Source organism: Chrysoperla carnea, chromosome 1 (genome assembly GCF_905475395.1).
Source record: "Chrysoperla carnea chromosome 1, inChrCarn1.1, whole genome shotgun sequence".
Taxonomy (NCBI): Eukaryota; Metazoa; Arthropoda; class Insecta; order Neuroptera; family Chrysopidae; genus Chrysoperla; species Chrysoperla carnea.
Genome location: NC_058337.1, coordinates 95984581 through 96007840, shown reverse-complemented (window position 1 = coordinate 96007840; position 23260 = coordinate 95984581). Strand labels below are relative to the sequence as shown.

Below are 23260 nucleotides of genomic sequence, written 5' to 3'. Positions count from 1 at the left end.
ACTAAAAAAAATGAAGTGATTAAGAAAAAAGTCATTTTATCGAAAAAAAGCGTTTGGTACTTTTAAAGATATTTTATAATGACTTCTTGACTAGCACCCCACGCTTTTTTAACAATCAACCATTTTTTTCAATCAATTTTTATTTCGAGATTATAGAAATTATTTCCTACTTTTAAGCTCAGCTAGTTCAGCATAAAATTTTTGTTTTAAACTTTCCGTCAGAAAAGTAGTTGCAATATTCAATGTAAGAAAAACCACTCATTAAATTTAACTAATATTAATCATAAATCGTCTTTATCTACATTTTCGCATATCATGTGTTGATTTAAGTTTGTTTTGTTGATTTTTACAAAACTACTCATCAAATAGATGAAATCGAGTTAAATAGCTCAAAATAGATGAGGAATATAAATAAAAAATATAAAGATAACACTTTTTATAAAAATTATATCTAATAATATTTATAAGATGGGCGTTATTACACAAATAAAATATTACTTAATAAAATATCTAAATATACAATCTTATAAAAAAAAACCCCTTATAAATGATATAAAAGTATTTAGAATTAGAAGTTTTTTTTCTCCATCGTACATACACATCACTAATAAATCAAATAGAGCTTTTTGTAACACCCTTAAAATAATCATAAGGGGTTGATATGTGTACTTTGGTATTGCATTCATAAAAGATTTATCGAAGACGTATACCAATATAAGAATAAGCAACAAAACGAAAGGGGATAGAAAGATGTAGGTATGTATGTAACGACCCTTGTAGAATAGATAAAACTTTTCCAAAGTACAATTTGATTTAGTAGACAATTTGAAAAGTTTATAGAATATTGTCTTAACAGTTCGAAAGATCTTTCTATTTTCCTCCTTACTAGTAAATAAGTCAATTATTTTAAATGGGGTATAGGAATTACGAAGGCGTTGGTTTCTAATTAGTTACTTCACTATAAATATATATACAGTAAAGCTTTTAGATATTGGGTTCACTTGCAATCGGTTTTATTGTTGGTAAATGTGAAAAACAATTTTCTATCACATTTTCACATTCTATTCATTCAATCAATTTTACTCACTTTTCAACACAACACCAATATTGTATCTCTATAACTATCTTCTTCTATTTTATGTGTTATAAATATGTTTTTGTGGTTAAAAAGAGATACGAATAGTATTGACTATGTTATAGTATGGTAAGTCGAAGAATTTATACTTGCAATCGGTTTTCACAGCTTCTACAGTTCAATAAAGTTGTTATGGATGTATGTTGGATTGTTGATAAAATTGGTACTTTATGGGACAGGATTCTGTACGAAAACTAAAATATGTAGTATATTTTATAGGATTATGTATTGTTTTGAAAAACGTTTTAGCTGAACCGAATAATTCAAAATGAAATAAGCACTTCAAATATCGTGGATATTCAATCATGAAGCATTCTGATAATAATTTTAAATATGAAGTTCGTCAAGTTAGGTGCAGGACACATATGTAAAATATTCTAGTGGTGCAATCAAGTTTAGTGGTTTAAATTGAACACTAGTTTATGGTACTTGTGAATAATATTGATCAAGTGTTTATCATATATGTGATGTCATAAAACAAAGCTATTCCAAATCGGTTTCAATCACGCGACAACAGCTAGAAGAATAAACTTTTTCGGTTTTTTTTGTTGAATAAATAATTTATTAGTATTTGTCAGATTTCAAAAAATTCATTTTAAAACCTATTATCTATGCAAATACTAGCGGTAATAACAATATTTTACATTCTGTCAAACAAACAATATTTTTACAGCAATTGGGATTTTTTTTATTTTTTGTCAAAAATGGAAAGATCATAAATAAATATAAGTTTCATAAAAAGACTGTTATTATTTTTTCATGATAATTTTAAAGTTACAGACAGTTTTAAAAGAACTGTTCAAATGTTCGTAAAACATCGTTGTGACGTAATAATGTTAGTTAAATGGTATACACTATATACAATTATTAATTAACGTTATGACGTTACACTATCTTTTACGAACATTTTTTTTCTCGGGCGTTTTCTTTTTTTCTCTCTTTTCAAAGTTCTTTTAATTATTTTAAATATTTCTGTTACTTTAAAATCATGAAAAAATAAAAACAGTTTTGTTTTTATATGTGATCTTTCCATTTTTGTCAAAAAAGCGAATTTTTTTTTCTTCAAAATCCCAATTGAGAGAATAGGTGCTTGTTTTGTTATTTCATTATATGAAGAAACTAGAGTGATACCCACCCGCTTCGCTGGGTTTAAAAGTAAAGATTGATAAACATTGCTCTCTCTTATCCCCTTTCTATAACACTCGAAATAATGGCAAGTATTTTTTTACACAGGTAAAATATATGTATGCTTTTCTATTTTTTAAATCTATAATATTAATTATTCATTGAGTATATCAGAGAAGATGGCATTTTGATTGGATTTTCACAGAATTCTGTAATTTATGGTAATATCAAATGTCAAATTAAAATAAATTTTTTATTATTATTATTTTATTTTTTTAATATATCTTTATAAATTATAGTTCATGTGTTATTATGATATGTGAGCTATATTGCAGTACAGTTTTATTAAAAACCATTCGCTAGTTTAGGCGTGAAAGCATAACAAACAAACAAACAAACAAACATGCTTACTTTCGCATTTATAATTTATAGAGGTTTTGTTCAGTTACCGCGTAACTATACGCGTTACTGAAGTAGTAATAGTAAGGAATTTTCCAATTCCGTGTAAAGCAATAGTTTCGATAAAGTAATTTTTATATAATTTAAGTAGTTCTCGAATTTAATATGTGATAAATTTTTTATAAAAGAACTGTGTTATCAGGAATCAAAAGAACTTTGTTTGGTGTTAACCATTTAGATAATCAAATTATACCTGGTATATATATATTACTTTGTTAAAAGGTTAAAGAATTTTGATTATCATATATAAAGAAAAACGCGTCGAAATTTCTTTTAACTTTTATTGCCTAATAACATGAACCGAATTTCTTAAATTTGTGAAAATTATGACATAAATGAAAAATTAATTTACACGTTATATTCTAATCACTTTTTCAGTTAAATGTCTTTGATATTTTAATGGTGCTGGTGTGATTTGTATACAGTTATTTTGATTTACTAATCGCAAACTTCCTAGAATATTTATGCTATTTATGGTCTTTTAAAATGAAAGAGTATGGAACCATAACAGATCATATTAATATGATGGTAATATCAATAAATTCAATCGTCTATTTGTATCAAGTATAATTTAATAAAATATACTTGCCTGTAAAAAACAATTAAAGAAAAGGGAAACATGTCCGCCACACTCTACCTGTTCAGACTCTGTGGTACATAGCGGCTCTAGTACATACTAAGCTATTAACTAATGTATGAAAATGCATGTCTCTAGAATCGGAAAAAGTCGTCTTTTGCTTAGAGACTCGTGGAAATTTGTTAAGTAGGTAATATTTTTACGAACACCATGAAACTTTTAAGATGTACATTAACTATATAACTTAATGTCTTTTCAAAAAATGTCTACAAGAATGTAGTAAAATATATTGCCATGTCTTTAACTCAACCGTTGAACACTAATATAATATATTTTTAAGGTCGTTAAAAGACCACCCGTTTAACTTGCAATAATGCGAGTGAAACTCAATTATAGTTTGTAATATTTTTAAACTGTTGTTAATATACGAATTTTTTACTCAAAATTGTAAGCGTATGCCTTAAAAAAGTGTAATTTTAATTTATGATCGCTAACATCAAATATTTTTTGTTGATCGGAATTTCTTCCCATTGATTAAACTGAGGACAGTTTTCATTTCCCTGTATTTATATTTTAAGTATTACTCGTTTAGAATAGATAGAATAGGTTACAAACCGATGGAATAACGAGAAAAGCTAAGAGAAGCTAATTAAAACATATTTAATATTGTAAAAATTATGCCTAAAACCCAACTGAACTGATCTCAAGCCATCAAATGTAAAAAATCTGGCTAATTAGAAAAGCAAATGGTAATCTAAAATTTTCTTCTATAACTTCAAATTTATAAAACATTTACTTCACAATGTGGTAAGTAGTTTTCCGTTCTGGATCGATTGAGCACACGTTTTAACAATCTGTTTTACGTAACATACAAATGGAGAAGTGAAACATATATTGGAAAACATGTTAGATAGAATAGGATACAAACATTACTGGTATCCATTCTGACATAACAAAATATAAGTAATGTATACACAAATGCTACAACACTGTGACTTCGAATTCTCGAATAAATTTCTACACAATCATATATAAATGTATATTCACCCTTAAACGTATATTTGTGAGTTTATATACATATATATACCGGTGGTTTCAACAAGAGGGTGACACGCCCCTCGATTTCCTTGTAATATATTGCTCTGTATGTCTATGTTATAACAAAAAAAAAAACTACCCGCTTTTGAAATAAATAAATATTTGTATAATCATTTGTATAAATCGAAAAAGTAAAATCGGTAGTAGAGAGTAGGGGCATAACCAAGATAATTTAGTCATAGATTACAACAAAAAATTGTATAATCTTGACTGGTTGGTTAAATTATTTATCTAATATACACACCTTTTTGGATATATATTACAGAAATCTATATTATTTATATAAAACGGAAACAATTGAACAAATTATAAGAAGTTCCTTAAAAAGATCTTTTTAACGGTTTTCTTTTTCATTGGATGCCATTAAAAAACGATATTTTTGTATTGTTAGCAAAATTAAATACTTATTCGCGGAATTTTGATATTAATATCTCTTACTTAATTAACTAGATCATGAGACATGCTGCGTTTTTTAAATGATAAATACTACTTGAAACTTGAAAGAAACGTGAGTGGCTTCCTTTTGACGAGTGTAAACTTTCCTCTATGATTTTTTCGAAAAGACTGCGCTTTCAAATGAGTGTGATGACGTCATTTTTGAGTTATCGTTCTGAAAAACACAGCAAGGTATTGTCGAACACTATGACTTGATAACATTAATAATTGTTAAACAATATGACATTTTGTTCGACACAAATGCAGCACCGATTAGCTTGTATACCAACTCGAACATGCCGTATTTTAGCATTTTTCTTTTTGAATACGTAGATGGTCTTTTTTTTTTATAAAACGATAAGTCGAATTCATCAGAATACATCATCATTCTCATTTGAAAATGCAGCCTTTTCGAAAAAAAATCGTAGAAGTAAGTTAAATAGACTCGTCAAATGGAGGCCACTCACGAAGTTTCAAGTATGTATTCATCATTTTAAAGAAAACCGTGGTATCTCACGGTCTAAGTCATTATTAACATCACCTAACTGAAAGGAGCGAGCTTTCCAATTACATTTATATTTATTTATAGATAAATTATTTGTAAGACAAACCTCTGTTATGGGCTACGAACATACCTTAAGCCTCATTCACAATCCCGCAAAGTATCACAAAATCGGATAAGGAACGAGAATATGAAGGTGCTAATTCTCATGCCACGCTTGTTGTTTCTTCGCCTTACCCAATTTCGCTAAAAGACCCTGATATTCCTGATATTAGGTTTCGATCAGTAGCTTTTGTCGACCATAGAAATGAAGGACTTTCGAAATATGACGAAAGTGTGGTAATGAGTGCTTTACTTTGGCTTACTTTGGCGAGAATATTCGGTGAGTATACTCACCAAATCAAGAATGTGGATGAGAGGTTATCATTTCTAATGTCTTCAATTGTTATCTTATGTCAATAAATGTATCGGCTTGACAATTGACATACTTCTGCTACTAAAATACAATAACGCAGGAGTGGGAGTAATCAATGTTGTTTAAAAAATTTATACTCGGCTCAGTGGGATGTTCCTATAAGTCGTTTTTCATAATTTTTACACATATGCAAAACGACGCGTTTAAAATTTCCATCTAGAAAGCCTAAAAGCATTTACAAGCGAAGAGCAATAAGTACAACAAAAGTTAATTTTTTTATATTATTCAATTTTTGAAAATGATGACCCCCAAAAAGTAGAACAAACATTCAAATATTAGGTATTCAGTTAACGTAGTTTTAATCCTTTTTAATCGTTTGATTTCACAATTTATTATTTAATATTTTTACATCTTGTTATGAAGAATAATGTTATTTATTTATTTTTATGATTATTCTAATTCATCTTTAAATCGCTTTATACATTTTAATCTGTCTTAACACCTGTTTTCTTCCTATTTTATTTATTTATTTTTTTTGAAGCTGAAATTTAAAACTTATATCTATTTTTGAAATATCTTTTGCGTTTGATCTAACCAAACGCATATATTATATACAAGTGTAATAAGATGACTGAACAACAAACAGTGTGGTGTTTGAGTAGCTCAGTTTAGTCGCAGGTGCATTATTTTATTGTAACTACGTCAGTTAGTCTTTAGCTACTTAAAATTAATGCATACAGTGTGGACATTAAGTTCTCCTCTTTCTTAAATTTTTTCAAATTTTTGTTTCTTTGTTAAACCTCAATTTTATCAGAACCGAGAAAAAAACTTAAAATTTGATATAATACGTTAAAAATTAAAAAGTAAAGTAAAATTGAAAAGTTGTAAAAAATATATTGACCTATATAGTTTTCTTTAGATGAAATAGTTTCTACTTTCCGGATCCTATGTCATATACGAAATAATTTACGATTTTAATTTATAAAAAATTTGCACTTTCTGAGTTAATTTTTATAAAATACAGAAGTCACAATAGAGTTAGTTTTATTTTCAACGTTTGCATGATTCATGCTTTCTTATCAAAATTTGAAAAATATTTTGTGGTTTCGTCGAAGTTTTGGTAATATGTCACGGAAATAAATGATAGAGTTCTGAAGAATATAGCAAAAGTCAAACTTAAAATAAATTGAACTAACCAGTACTCGAGGGTCGAAAATGAGTTTTTACTGATTTGTCAATATATGATTATATTTAACAGCTTCATGCATTGTGGATATAAAAATCAATTCCAACTTGAAAGCCTTCAGCATTTAAGTTTATAGTGACGCGAATGTAATTAAGAATAATAATCATTTTCTCGCTTTCAGTTCATTAAAAATTAAAGCTTTGCTTAAAACTTTTATCCAGAGAGGGGGAAGAAATCATTTTGACTAAACAGTTCTAAGCACAGATCCTTTTCTTTGTTTTTATTTGTTATCAATTATTATCATACAAAATAGCTTGGCCACCTTGTGCGGTTTTTTTTTTTTAAATAATATTTTATATATGAATCGATTTTATCCATATGACTTTAATAAAACTATTTATAATGAATATAATTTTATTTTAAATCGATTTTATTTATTATAAATTTATCATTTTGACATTGTGCGTTCAATGGGGCGGACAAATTGTATAATTATTTATTTATTATAGATAATTATCAACATGTATAAATTATTTCTATAGTCTGTTTTCCTCTCCATGCCTTTCTTATTCCTTTATCAAATTCCATGATTTACCCCTTATTTTCAAGCTTATCGTGTTGCCTACTGATGAAAAATAGACAACGCGATGTAAAAATATACCGCTTAGGAAAAAAACAGGCTATAGATGTAATATTAAGATTTAATTTTGTTCATTGTGTAATTTGTATATCATTTCTGTAATAAAGTTGCCTATAAATAAAAGTAAAGTAAATTATTCATCTAGTCTGCTTTTAGACAGGGGTAAACTACAACAGAATTCTTTACGGGTCGAGCTAGTCCTACATACTAGTATTTTAATCGAAGGAACAGGGTTAATGATCTGAAATAATCATTTCAAATTTTACGTAGTACTCATTAATCGATTTATATAAAGTAACTGGTTTTCATTTCTGACCGAACTAGTTTGTAAATTAATAACAATAGTGTTATTGTAGTAAATTTTTCTACTTGTAATTTCGTTGTAATAACTGTCTAGTGAACGGAATGTAACAGTAAGAAAAGTTCTGAAGTTTAAAAGATTTTAATGGAATGTAACTGAAGCACTCAAGAAAAGAGTTTTTAAAGAAAGGACATTATAAATAGAGAAAAATATATAGAGAGAGCCGTAATGACTTAACTGGCAATACAATATAGAAAAAGGAATTTTAAGGAGAAAATGTAGTAATAATCACATTGGTAGGTATAACGAAGCATGCGACTTTTCCAGTTACATCAAATTGCCTTTAAATAGCCTACATAGACTTCGGTTCAGATACTCAATATTCATAAGGGAAATTTAATATAAATTTCATCATATACCGTGTGTCAATTTAAGTCAATTCCATATGGAAAACAGTTTTATTACTTGTTTTATGAAAAAAGTCCTATATGCGACCAAGAACACACTTTATATATGAAAAAATCAGATGCCAATTTTTAGCATTCGTATACGAGGCTTACGGAAAAATGTAAATTTCGTCCTAGAGTAAAGTACCTGTTTTAAACTTTCGACAAGATTTATTCAGAAAAGTGAATCCTAATTGAAAACTACAGTCAGATATTCAATATTATTAATTAAATTATATGAATAAATCAGAATAATCATTATTAATAATGCCAAAATTAATAAATACTTAAAGAGTATATTTTCAGATAATATTGTCATGTCACGTGAGTTGAGTACAGCTTTAGATGTAACAACAACATGTATTTATAATGGGCTCACAGATGTCGTGCTAATATGCTATTAACTGCAAATGTACTACATAATATATACACCAGTTTGGCTTTCAAAAATTAATTAATATGACTATAATATTTCGTATCTTTATTTATAAAATATAATTAAACAAGGATAAAGAGTTTATTCAGAAAAAAAATTATGATTAATTGATCAAATATATCAATTTTCATCACTAAGTTTTTCACCATTAAATAAAAATTGGTTTTTTAGATGAGCGCGTGTGTATGTTTGAATGTGTGAATATGTTGTTTATTAAAATTTGATAGGTGTTATTATTGAGTACACTGTGTTAATTAAAAAAATATTGTTAACGGCGAAGAATTAATTTCTTTATTTATTTTATATGTGATAACTTTTATTTACATAAATTTAGAATTAATAATTTTTAAAATGTGTCCCATTTATTTGCATGAAACATTGAAAATGTTTCATGGAACAAATTTACCTATACCTACCTATTTATACAAAAACTGGATTGATACCCACCTGCTTCACTGGGCTTCAAAGTAAAAACCACCACTTTATAGCCTCCACCCTCTCTTGATATACACAGTTTTCAATTTTGTTAAATGTAAAATAGTCATAATTCATTGAGTATATCAGAATAGTTGGTCATGATTTGTTTGACATTTACTATTTTCAATTTTTACAAAATTCTTTAATTTATGGTTCAAAATGATGATCATAGATCTGCTCCATCTATAATTATCATTTTGAACCATAAATTAAAGATTTCTGTAAAAATTTAAAAATGGTAAATGTCAAACTAAATTGAATTTTATTTTTTTACTCTTTTAAAATATATCTTTATCAATTATAGCTGATGTGTTATTCTGATATATCAGCTATATTGCTGTACAGTTACATAAAAAATTCGCTAGTTTTAGTGTGAAAGCGTAACAAACAAACAAACATGCTTACTTTCACATTTATAATATATAGCGATTTTACTTGATTAATTTAGAATTAATCTCCGTTTATAACATTCTTGCAAAAAATAAAACCTACTGTAAAAAGTAAAATTATTTCTTATTTTAAAGTATCGACTTAAATCAATAATGAACTGATTTATAGCAAATAATTGTTAGCAAAACAAAAATAGCGTCCATCAGTCAAAATATTGGGCGCCCTTTTGTTAATATAATAAATGAACGAAACAATTCATTCATATTATTAATTAATTTTATTAATTATTATCTGCGTATAAATGCATTTCGACTTAAAAATTAGACATAGCTTTAAACATCTGTGAATTGTAATTAAAAACATTTTAACATCGATCAAATTGCCTAAAACATTTCTTTTTTTTTTTGTTTCATTTAATTAATTTCTCATGATAAAATTTGTTTGTTTTAAAATTACATGCGTTATTTGGCAAAAAATATTGTTTTATAAAAAGAAATTAATTACGTCTTAAATGGACTCATATTTATTTCCATTTAAGTCAAGATAACATCAAATTAAAAAAAATAAATGAAAAAGGTTATATTGGAGTTATTAATATTGTAAAAGCAGCCCTTTAAAAAAAAATTAAATATATGCATAATTTATATAATGTTTTTTGATGAATGATCATCGTGGTATAAAAAGCAGCTTTAAAGGGTGTACAAAGTGTTCTGAAAATGTTGTTGTGTCAGTTTTTGGAACAATGTTCCTTTTAGCACGTCATCCTGTTTTGTTTCCTTACTGCGAGTTAGATCCAAAAAAAGTGCAACAAAAAAAACGACACCACAACCGACTATTCTCAAATAGGTAACCTATGAAACTAAAATTTTTTCAATCAATTGAGCTTGCCATAATTTTGAGAAAATGCGAAAATATTATTATAATTGTCAATATCTATTTTTTGCCAAAATTTTATATGTTTTATCATTGAAAATATTTGAGTTATGAAAGTTGTCAGAAGTTAAAGATAACAGAGATAATTTAAAGTTAGTACAATGAAATTTTTATGTTAGGTCATAATAAATATCCTGAACAAATCAAACGTAATGTACGCACATATTGGGTTGACTACTAAATCAGAAGTATATCCTTTTTACCTAATATTACAATTCATTCAGTAAAAACCAAAAGTAGCCAAAAAATTAAATTCTTTAAAAATTATAACAAGTATTTGACTTCTAAAATACTTTATCAGTGACGTACAAATACTTAATAAATACATAATTATTTTTGAAACGTTCTGTACATATTACTATGTTACAAAAATATATTCTCGGTTGTCAAAAATTCATCAAATGACAGGTATAATGTAGCTAACGCATAAAAAATTTTCGATTATAAATATATTCAGTAGGTTTTAAGTGAACATAATAAATATAATAAGTTTAAATACAATAAAAAATTAAGTTTTTTTTTAAACATCTGCTTAAACAACTGAAATAAACTTGAAATATAATTCATAAAACTGTAATCATCATTTTTGTGTCTGCTTTTATCTTATAATCAAATAATTTAATGGTTTTTTGGTTTATGTTCTACATATCCGTTAGAAAATTTTTGTTATATTTGTGTGTATAATTTAGTTGTATGTTTAACTCTGATTCAAATATTTTGAAATTTTTATTATATTTTATTAGTTGCGCATAGTTTAATTTAAATCTAATTAAATTGACACACTTTTTCTTAAGTTAGTATAAAAGTCTTGGTAAATGAAAAATGATTGTCACCAACTTTAAACCTGGAACCTGATTCAATATATTCGATGATACAATATCTTTAAACAATTGTCACATTGAATTTTCAATTGTCACATTGATTTTTATGCCATGTATATTTGAATTATACATAGTATATTAAGTTTTGTCCCAAGTTTATAACGCTTAAAAATATTGATGCTACGAAAAAAAATTTGGTATACGTGTTCATAGAATCATTAGTCCATTTTCGGTTGTCCGTTCGTCCGTCTGTCAACTTGATAACTCAAAAACGAAAAAAGATATCAAGCGCATTCAGGTCGTAAAGTCGAGTTCGTTAATGAGCAACATGATCAATTGGGTCTTGGGTCCGTAGGACCCATCTTCTTAACCGTTAGAGATAGAAAAAAAGTTTAAATGTAAAAAATGTTCCTCATCAAAAAATAAAAACAACTTTTGTTTTAAACATTTTTTTGTAAACATCACTGTTTACTCGAGGGGACTTGTATGTATGTGTAATGTGATAGAGTTAACAACACTGTCTATACATGGTATTTCAACAATTAACTCAGTCAATTGTTTGTTTTCACTTGTTCTTTTGACATAATGTGTTAATATTTTTATTTATATTATACATGGCTAGGACCTCAAAATATATAAATCACATTCACCTTTTTGGACACCGAATCCATAACTTGTATATTACATTAATACGGTTGTAATTTTTTATAAAGAGATATAAAAAATCCATCTCTACGAATAAATTATATAAGTTTATAAGAAAAACATAAGTGAAGCAATAGAATAATAATAAGTGTAAAGCGTTGATATTACCTGTTTTGAATTGATATACCTGCCAACCAAGTGCCCTGTTATTAAATGTTACCGCTATAGCCCTTAAAGCGATTATTATTCGTCCATTAATAGCGACAATTACCTTACTGATCTTATATGTATGTATATTATATGATGTAGTACCAATGTATATGTATTGGTATTATACATAAAATTTCACACTACTTGTTGAGTTATTGCTTTTTAAATTACCCGCCTTTTATTATAATATTATTATTAATATTGTATACTATATATATTGCCTCGAATCGGCATTAATGTATCGATCGATTGAGGCAATAACTATTATTATATAAATCGACAAGTTAAAAACACAAGTAATTTTTTTACGATTAGAATAAAATTAGTTTATTATTTTACAGAATGATCCACGGTTTTATGTACACAAAATTTTTTTTATGTATATACAACATGAACCAATTATATTTTGCAGTTTTTAAGCGTTTGTAGTAACAATAGTACCGAGTTTGCTATCGAGAAATGATCCTTAAAAATCATTTTCCTACAAAAATAAAAGCTTTCTAATTATTCCCGCACTATATTTTACGTGTGATAAGTAATACAATTATCTCAATCTCACTTTCGAAATTGCCTGGTAGGTAAGTCCAATTTTTTTACCAAGTAACCTGAAATTTCATCTCTTGTTCCTCAGATATATTGCCTCGAAATATAGAATAGAGTATCAGTTATTCATCAAGGCCAATAATTACCCATTTCTGCATAATTTACATAAAAATGTAAGAGTGGACTTGATACCATAACAAAATTTGAAACTTTAATTAAAATTGATTAAAAAACGTTTTAAGAATTCAAAGATTGTACCCGTCTCTGCCTTGAAAAGCAGAGTTTTGTATGTATCCTCTATTGCGATAGCGTGCAAAGACGTCACTATTCTATATCTTCCTCTTTGTTTAACTAGGAGTTTTAAATGTTTATATTTTGACTACTTCTAAAGATTTTCAAAATCCAACCTCACTTTTCTGTTGGTCCACTATTCTTCACCTGAAGAAAAATTTAGTTATTATCCCCGTACATTATGAAATGCGTTATTTATCAAGAATTTTGCTACACAATCCCTGTTCTACAGTGTGTTAAAAACAGATCTACACGTGAAAATAAGATTTTCAAACAACGATTCTAGACCAAAATGTTGGGACAATATTAATTGGTCTTCTGGTAGTTAAATACCCGATAACTTTTACAAACCCATTGTATAATTTACGTATATTGATGTTTTAACCATTTTTTTTTATATATTATCAGAAACACAAGTATAAAACTATTATTCATTTTAATATCTCCCGTACCCTGTTAAATTCTTTCCCCCAATGTTTGTAAAAATTAATGTACTGAACAGTCTTTGTCCATGATTTGTTTTAAGCCTTCGAAAACGGTGGAAAGGAATTTTTCGTCAAATTACATTTAACACGTAAAATAGGTGTAAAAATAATAGACAATTCTATAAATTATTCATTAAGATACGCAAGAGTGCTATTTTTTAATGATTTTTAAGAAGATATTGTATACCTTATTAGAAATTTGTTAACACTTAAAAGTGTTATGGTGGAGGTGTCGGGAAGAAATACTCATGGTAATTATATTTCTTTGGTGGGAGCGGTGTTAAATTATATTATAAATTAAAAATAGTTTGATATGAAACTAAGAATATCCATTTTTATTTAAATATAGACTAAAAGGTAAAAATGAAAATTAAATTTATTGTAAAATTTACTTTAAAGCGTATGATTTTAAAAGCGCGAGATGCTTTCATCTTAACAATAATTTGAATTTAGCTATCTACATTTCTCTAAAAGGAGAAGTTTTTTAGAGTTTTTTAGAAGCGAAACGTGAATCATTCAAATACTAATGTTTTAAATTTTAATAATCTTTTTTATATATGAAATATATTTTTTTATACATTTTTTCTAAAAATTAAAATTATACTTTTATAACTATTTTTAAAGTAAAATAAAATAAAAAAACAAAATTATGTAAATTATGCATTCCTATCAAATTACAAGAAAAAAATATTTATGTTTAGTTTAAATGAAACATATTGTTTAGATATGATAAAGTGATATTCTGATAATATTTTTAAAAATTGATAATAATTATTAGATGATTTTAATTGATAAGCATTTATAAATAATATAATGTAGTTAAAAAAAAAATGATAATCGCGCTTTAATATAAAACGCCACTATTTCTTATTGACCGACCGCCACATGAAACCGGAAAAGGATGTACCCCTTTTAATATACATATACTTGTATATTACATATAACATTCTTGAGATACATTATATCTTTTACTTATAATCTATTGGTATGAGAGCTGGCAACCTTTTCGAGAGTGGATTTGAAGATGTCTCAATTTTGGATTTTTCTAGTCTTTGAACTTAGGTAGGAATGAAGTATGTCTTGTACCTGAGAAAGGTTGCTGAACGTGTCCTAGTAAAGCAATTGAATTTTTGTCAGTCAAATTAAAATAAAAGGTTAAGATTAGAAAATTTTGCTTAACCAAGTTTCAGAAATACTTTATTCGGACCTAATTTCAATAAGAAAAATAGAATCTAAATTGCAGCCATCTTGAAATAAACTTTTTCGTAACGTTGTCAGCTCTCATACTATGTATCATTTTTAATATTTATTCATTTATAAGTGTTAATAAATAAGATGATAAGACTAGTCAAACACTTACTTTATATTAATTTTCACGTGAATGACGCGGTTCTTACTTAGGAAGTAATTTATCTATTTTTAATAAAAAACCAACTACTGAACCCAATGCTAATTAATTAGTTGCTCTATTCCCGATTTTGTTGCAGAAACCGTTGAGCAGGAATCAATGAGTAACTATTGATTTAGATTGCAATGGATTTTGATCTAGATATCATGATTTTCATGACCGGAACAATCTTTCGAGCAAAATATAAAGATAGTTGTTATATTTTTGGAACAAATCATACATACTTTCAGACAAACCTGGTAGTAAAATCTTGACCACAGATTGATAGAACATATTAGGTACTCAATTCGAAAGTAAATTTACTCTTGGTATCTCTGTTACTAAAGATGTAGTTTTTGTATCAAGCATGGGTGGATGAACAAAGACATTATGCCATGTTTATACATATTCACGTGAAAGAAACTCAACAAAAATACCACGCTAGCGTTTAAATAAATATAGAATATAATGACATTTATTATAAATTCTTTGTTTCAATTACGCACTTTTTTCTTATTGATTGATATGAATTTATATTTAATTAATTTATATTCTTAAGGTTTGTTTATTTAATTTTTTTTAAATTGCAAGTTGATTTAATTTGAAAGGTAATTAAATTATTACAATCTACATTCTTTATTAATAAATTATATAAGAATAATAAATTATATTATCGAATAAAAAATTTATAAAAGAAATTAAATCAATAAGTAGCCTGGTATAAATATTGTGTGAGTTACAAAATTTAAGTTTTAAGTAGACTAGTATCTATCTATAGCCCGTTCGAAAGAAATCTAAGTTATAGAGAAATTGTAGATTCTGTCTACACATACATATGCATCTTTCTTTTTCTAGCCGGAAAAACATTATTATTTATATAGGTTTATTTCTTAAGCAAGGGGGACCGATTCTTGACTCCATAATTGCTCCAGTGCTCCATCATTAGATTGATTTATTGATTTTTCAATTAACAATATCGTGAAAAGTACATATCAGATCTAAATTTAGTAAGGAGCTTTTTCGTAATTCTTGATGAGCTTTATCACGCCGTATAATTTTCCAGTATCAATTAAAAAACACCCTGTATAACAATAATAAAAAGAAATAGCAGTTATTTGGTAAATAGCTGTTATATTGGTTTAATATGTTCATTCAAAACGTCTCAATACAAAACTTTGTATTCGATACCGCCACACATTATTGAATATTGCATGTAGAACTCAGTTTGTACGCTTAAGCAAAAATGATTTGCTTTATACAAACGTTTTCATCGCATGAGTATCGAAGCCTGCACATGTATCGGGCCTTGCTCAACGGTAAAGCATAAAAATTAATCTTCAATAAAATTTTAATTCAGTTTGCTCATAAGTGGTATCTCTTTTGGGGGGCATATTTCATTTATTTTTTATTATAAACTAAACAATACACTTTTTTTTAAACGATTGTAAAAATTCTATAAAAATGACATAAAAAGTTGTAAAAATATGATTTGTGTCTACGGCGCTCACAAATTACAATATTTATATACTGAGTAGCAGTGTGTGTCTGTTTGTGCGTTTGTATAGGCTCTCCCTTTTTTTAAAATAATAATATTTTTTAATAAACTTAAAACAAAATATGTGAATATTATATATTCACTAATTTAATATCTTTATTAACATTTTAATTTATAAATTATTTTTCCGGTTACCTGTCTTTTAAATTATATTTTTTATTACTTTCATTTTTCTTTTTTATAAATTTTTTCAATACATTTTGTGTATTTTTAAAACAGTCAATTAAGAATTTATAAAATTTTTAACACAAATACTAATCCAAGAAAATATTATGAACTTTTGTCGTATACGATGTGTAGGTAATTGACTCTAGTGATATTTCAGCAAACTTTCTTTTTATACCATGTATACCCTTGGTATATGAAATATTTCAAGGTACCTATATTAAGTTTAGTCCCAAGTTAGTAACGCTTAAAAATATTGATGGAGCGAATAAAATTTTGGTATAGGTGTTCATAAAATATTTAAATCACTACTTTTACTATTTTTAAATTTTCAGAACATCTTACAAAATAAATAATCTATATGTCTAGATACTTTCGTTTAAAAATTTGAATCGAGATTAATGTTTTAATATTAAATGTTTCAAATTAGTATTTCAAGGCGTAAATATAATGAAAGCAGAACAAAAGACATTTTGAAATAAAATTATGCTCAATTTTGTGATAAAATCAAAATAAATTACCTTCAATTTATTAAATAAAAATATTAAAATCAGTAAATGGAAAAGGACTTAGTATACTACATGCTTTTGAACTAATCAATTTAATGCATAATTTATTATTTGCTATTAATTTTACTTAAAATTTCAGTTACTTATTAAAATGTAGTTCCATTCAAAATATTGGACACATTTTGAACAAAATTCTGAGTCTGATGTTTCTAAATCTCTACTGGAATTACTGGAATATCCACCACATAAAATACCTTGAAATTAGAGCTGCCAATCCTACCAAAATTGGTGGGAACGTTCCAATATCTAGATCATTTCATCTGAAGACCTGACAAAATAATATAAATTCTTTTATCATTATTTTTTGCCCCGCTTAACTAATGTCATGTCCCGCATGATTATTGATTATTTTTCAAAATGTTCCGGAATGACTTTTTTGCAACCCAACTTGAAATTGACGTTACCAAGTTGAGAAAAGAGTGCTGATCAAGTCGTCTAATCGATAAATGATTCAAAAAAGACACCTAAGCCATCTAAGTCTCGTATATTTAAAAAATGACGTTTTGAGAATTGAATTGCTATGCTTACTGATCAGATTAGATAAGCTTTAGTCTATTGTAATATTTTGCAGTACAAATTACTAATAATAGTTTTCAGGAACTTTTTTTAATATCAAGGAATTCAATAAACAAGTTTAAATGGTTATAAAGTTCCATATGGAAAATGTTTCTGTATTCAGTCGAAATTTTACGAGGCTTATGCTTTAATGACAGAGGTCCGGCTAGGATTAATGGTCCTTTAAATCATCCTACGACTGAATTTGGATTTTCTTAACCGGCCATCTTCAAGTTGGTTTAATTTTATTGAACAGAATGGTAACACAAAGTTAAGTCAATTAATTCATATTTCCACTTCCCTTTTTGTTAATACTAAAAAAATACTCATTTTAATAATTTTTTTCATAATTCTTTAATAATTACTTCGTATACCTATATAATATTTTCAATTTATACTTTTAATGCCTGCGCTGCGCTGTCCATGCAAACAAACATGAAACCAGCTGATGTATACATAAATATTCTTAAACACACGTCATAATAATTAATATTAAAATTGAATTTATTATTTAATATGTTTGTTAAAAGCATAGGGTCAACTTGACAACAAGACAAAAAATAAATAAAATATAAACAATTTTTGTACAGTAAAAATAGTTTATAGAGGCATTCTTTTATAAGATGTTTTTATACCATGCATATATGTAATATGCAAGGTATACTAAGTTTAGTCCCAAGTTTGTAACGCTTAAAAATATTGATGCTATCAACAAAATTTTGGTGTAGGTGTTCATAAAATCCATTTCCGGTTGTCCGTCCGTAACTCCGTCCGACTGTCAACTCGATAACTCAAAAACGAAAAAATATATCAAGCTGAAATTTTTACAGCGTACTCAGGACGTAAAAAGTGAGGTGAGTTCGTAAATGAGCAACATAGCTCAATTGGGTCTTGACCTATGGGTCCGTAGGATCCATCTTGTAACCCGTTAGAGATAGAACAAAAGTTTAAATGTAAAAAATGTTCATATGATGAAATATAAAAAAAAACAGCGTACCAGAATTTATCATATTCATACCACATGACTATTCATGGACATCATTCATAGTACTTGCATTATCCATCGTAGTTGCACTATTATATGTACTTTTCTGGTCAAGTAAATAAGTTTTTCGATTTTATTCAATTTATAATCAAATGGCTGTTTTTAGTCAAAATATATTTATTTTTAACACCATAAAAGCAAAATAAGCAAATTTGGAAAATATTCATATTGGAACCACCTATTAGTCTTTTGAAATTGCATATGCTCCTGGCCATGAAAGTCTTTTTTGCGCTCTTATAAAGAGAAAGTGATTGACACCAAATCTCCTGATGAGTGATAGAATACCACGTAAAATTTAATCAGGTCAATCACAATCTGATTTTCAGAGCTACACGGGCAATCATTAAATGATTGCGGATTTTTAAACTTAAAATATTGAATGTATATTGATAATTCACTTTGGAAATATAAGATCTCTATAAACGGTTTACATTCTACACAGTTTTTATTATGTGTTAAAGTGTATAAGGGTTCCGTACCACGAAATAAATTAAAATCTTGTTTTTATATTCAATTCTTCATTACAATACTTGTTCTTTTTGTATAAATCTTACAGAAACGAAAAAATTGGTGTTAGAGGTTAAAAACTAACTTTTTCTTTGAATGAGTTGGACTTGGCTATAACTTACGGGATGTATCGTTTTATAAAAGTTGAGAAAGTTTCAAATTCAAAACAATGAAGAAAAGTGTTTTTTTTTTCATTCTGGTTGATGTTTTTCTAAAAAACAAGTTTGGTTTATTTTCCCAACTGTATGAGCTCGACTTTTCTTGAAGAATATTTAGAACAAATACGTATTTTTTATCTAACGGTTATTTTTCATAATTTTTTAATGTAATAATTTTGTTTGAATGTAAATAAATTTTCGATGCACTCAAATTATGAAATGAAGTAGTGGGAATAACAATGCTATTTTGTATCATGTGTTCGATTGCTGATAATATATCATTATATATCCATTCATCATTGATTATTATGGAATTGTTTTATGAAAACAAAATTTAGGCTTAGGCTCTATATAACAAGTACATCCTTATCTGAAAAGATCCCTGTAAAATAAAATGGTTCGAATAAAAGAGCTTTTTCTTATAAAAATACTCAAATACTTCAAATTAAATAATTTGTTTTGATTAATTGTGAGATAAAAAGAATATAAACACTGAAACACTGACTTGATAGTTTCAGAGTTTAAAAGCTTATATCGAAATGAAAAATTTTTGACCATATATTTCGAATTTCTGTTCTTACCTCTCTGAAAGGAAACATATGTACTATTATCGTTTAAAAAGATTATCAAAGTACATTTTATAGATATCAAACATTCGAATCCCACATGAAATTTTTACAATGTTAATGACGCATTCCACATATTTAACTAATATATTTTATACAGTTAAAAATGTCATACTAACAATGTATTAATAATTACACCTGTATAATATAAATCCTTTAAAAATATTTCGTTTAAAGTTACATAGGTACACATAACGTAAGAAGAACTGTTTTTTATACGTTTTTAAAAACTGTTTTATATCTCTTTTCATTTTACGTTTATCTTAGGTTACAAACGATAATTGTTTATTTAACAGTAGCTGTATATCATTTACTTGTTTTTTTTTTTATAAAGAAACAAGTAACTTACGTTCTTTTAGTATAAAAAAACAGCCTGTTGTTGTATGATATGTTTTTAAAACAAGTGAGGATTTAGTGTATTCAATTTCCATATTTTTTAAATAAATTATTATGGTTTAATTCATCTCGAATACTTCGTTTTTTTTTTCTTTAAATTCTTAATGACTTAATTAATTATTTAAATTTTTATATTTAAATAAATCAATCAATACATGTGAAATTTAATTGATTTCTTATAAGTTGTATTAAAGATATTTCGTATTCCTTTTATAAGAAACATGTTTACAACATCATTTATCTCTCTTTAATTAAACGTGTTTAAGTGTACCATTGTCTTTATTTTAAAACCACAGGATTGAAGCATAATTAGTGCAAAATTTTGTAGATATCAGTATAGGTAATTTTTGTACCGTTATTTCAGTGAAATATGGAAATATGAGATTGTCTCTGATATGGTGCTAGCTTCAATCCAGCTTGCCAAGTTTTACTTTTCAATATGGAAAAATTTGTAATGGGCTCCAGAATCAAAATCTTACCCCAAAATTACTTTTTCGAATACAATATGGTATTCAATAAATTCGACGTATCAATGGTCCTGCTCAAGTCATTAGTTAAAAGGAAATCGCATTTTGTTGAAACGGTCTCAAAAAGAATTTGATATCCATTGGAGAATTTACAAAACTTAATTAAATGCTAAAGAAAAATTACGTTTTAATCAAAGTTCAAAGAGGATTTTCCAATCTTAAAATATCATACGAGTCATTGTTGATCATTCTGTTTAGTACAAGTAACGGTATAAGGTCGATCTTCACCCATCTGAGACGTATGTTATGAAATTTTATTAATTTTTAAACACTCTTATCATAGTTCTATCGAAAAGTGTTCATGGTCATTTTTATTCAAATCAATTTCTTCTTCTTCAATCTTTATATTTCCACGAAAGGCTAGCCTATATCACTATTTTCGTAATTAAATTGCCTTTCTTCTGAAACCAATTTTGAATGGTTAACGGATCGGTGAAGATGTGTTCATATCATATGAACAAGTAAGTCAATATAGGTAAATACACCGATTTGTTAACTAATCGAAATTGATATTAGAAGAATGATCATTTAATTACGAAAATAATACTATAGGTTTGCCTGAAAAAAACCGTTCATGGCAAAAATAGGTTTAATTAAGCATGGCCTTGAACATTTTTCGATGGAAAAACTATGATAAGAGTGTTTAAGTCTCATCTGGCTACCAGATTAGTGAAGATCGACTTTATATGGTCTCTTAGACCAGTTGAAATGACATTTAAAAACTGGTTAAAAGCATATTTTTATGTGACGGTATATTTTAAAATTTTATCAAGTAGACGACATTTAAGATAATTTTTACTTTAAACAAAATATGTATTCTTTATTAATATTTCTTATTCAGTTGGTGAAGATCAATTTACATGCATTTTATAATACAGTAGAGAATGACGAAAGGTCAAGAATGAACTTTGTGATAGGGTAATGAGATGTCCCATTAATCAAATGTCACAAACACCATAGGATAGTCTTTAGTCATTGTTGATTTTTTTAACATCAGTAATCAAACATAAAATTATTATTATATTTGTTTGTTGTAAAAAATTATATTATCTAAATTGATATCCTTTCAAATTTAATTTAGATTAATTCTTACTGATAGCTTTATTTCTCAAATAAAAAATTGATTAATTCTTTATTTCTGATTGGATTTCAAAGGCAATTTATTTAGACTGTGATGACAGTGCTGCCTAAGTAAATAGTTCGATTCGATTCGAACAAACACCTATGTATAAGAGAGACTAGTCTGAATGATAGGCCTTAGAATTTTAAACGGTAAATATTGTGGACTGTGAGACGCACATAGAGGCAGATTATCCGTAAGCCAAAGTAGGGACATGCTTGTAGATGCGAGGGGGTTAAAAGAGGATACGCGCATGGAAATTTTTTAATAAAGAAGCTACTTTAATACATAGTATCAAACAAAGTCGCTTTCCGCTGCCTGTCCTTCTATGTATGCTTACATCTTTAAAACTACGCAACGGATTTTGATGGAGTTATAGAGTGATTTCAAGAGGCAGGTTTTTATTTATTACATATATAATATATTAGAGACACACTGATTTTAGAGGTTAAACGAAAAGAGGTTAAGTAACGTCATATGAAGTGAAGATACACAATAATCTTTGTATTTAAAATTGAAGTTGCCCAGCGAAGCGGGTAGTTCACAGTTTGCATTATATAATTACTAGTTAAAATGCAAAATATATGGTCTTTAGGGGGTGGGGGCGACGATGTTTTGGATGAACAGGAAAATGTGGATGCTTCGAGATTCACCATCACGCGAGCTCGTAGCCAAGACTTGGGGGGAGAAATAGATCCTTAAAATTGAACTAATTCCGAAGAGGTTTATACGGCATTGCTGCATCAAGAATCATGAACTGATAAATAGCGATTGACCTATCTAGCATCAAATTCGTTCTGCTATCCTTCATCGGCGGGGATATATACGCTTTCGTAGTTGTAAAAAAATTATAATATGACTGATTGAAATTACGAGAACGGATTTTGAAGCAAAACAGCCTTGTAGACAGTATCTTTGTCTAGTATTAAAATCTTGACGTATCACGCTCGAATTTTTTGCTTATTTCTCACGACCCATACAGAAAATACATGAAAGTACTTACAGAATGAAATTACTTTACACGTATATAATATATTTTTTAAAATTTATGTTGAAATTTTTACATCGTTGCTGTTAGACATGAAGTCAAATTTAAAAAG

The 23260-nt window shown here is 27.2% G+C and overlaps 1 protein-coding gene across 1 annotated transcript in view; it reads left to right on the top strand.

Moving 5' to 3' along the window:
* LOC123301576 (T-box protein H15-like) overlaps positions 1-23260 on the top strand; it is a 105229-nt gene that overhangs the window by 45003 nt on the left and 36966 nt on the right. The window lies entirely within an intron of this gene.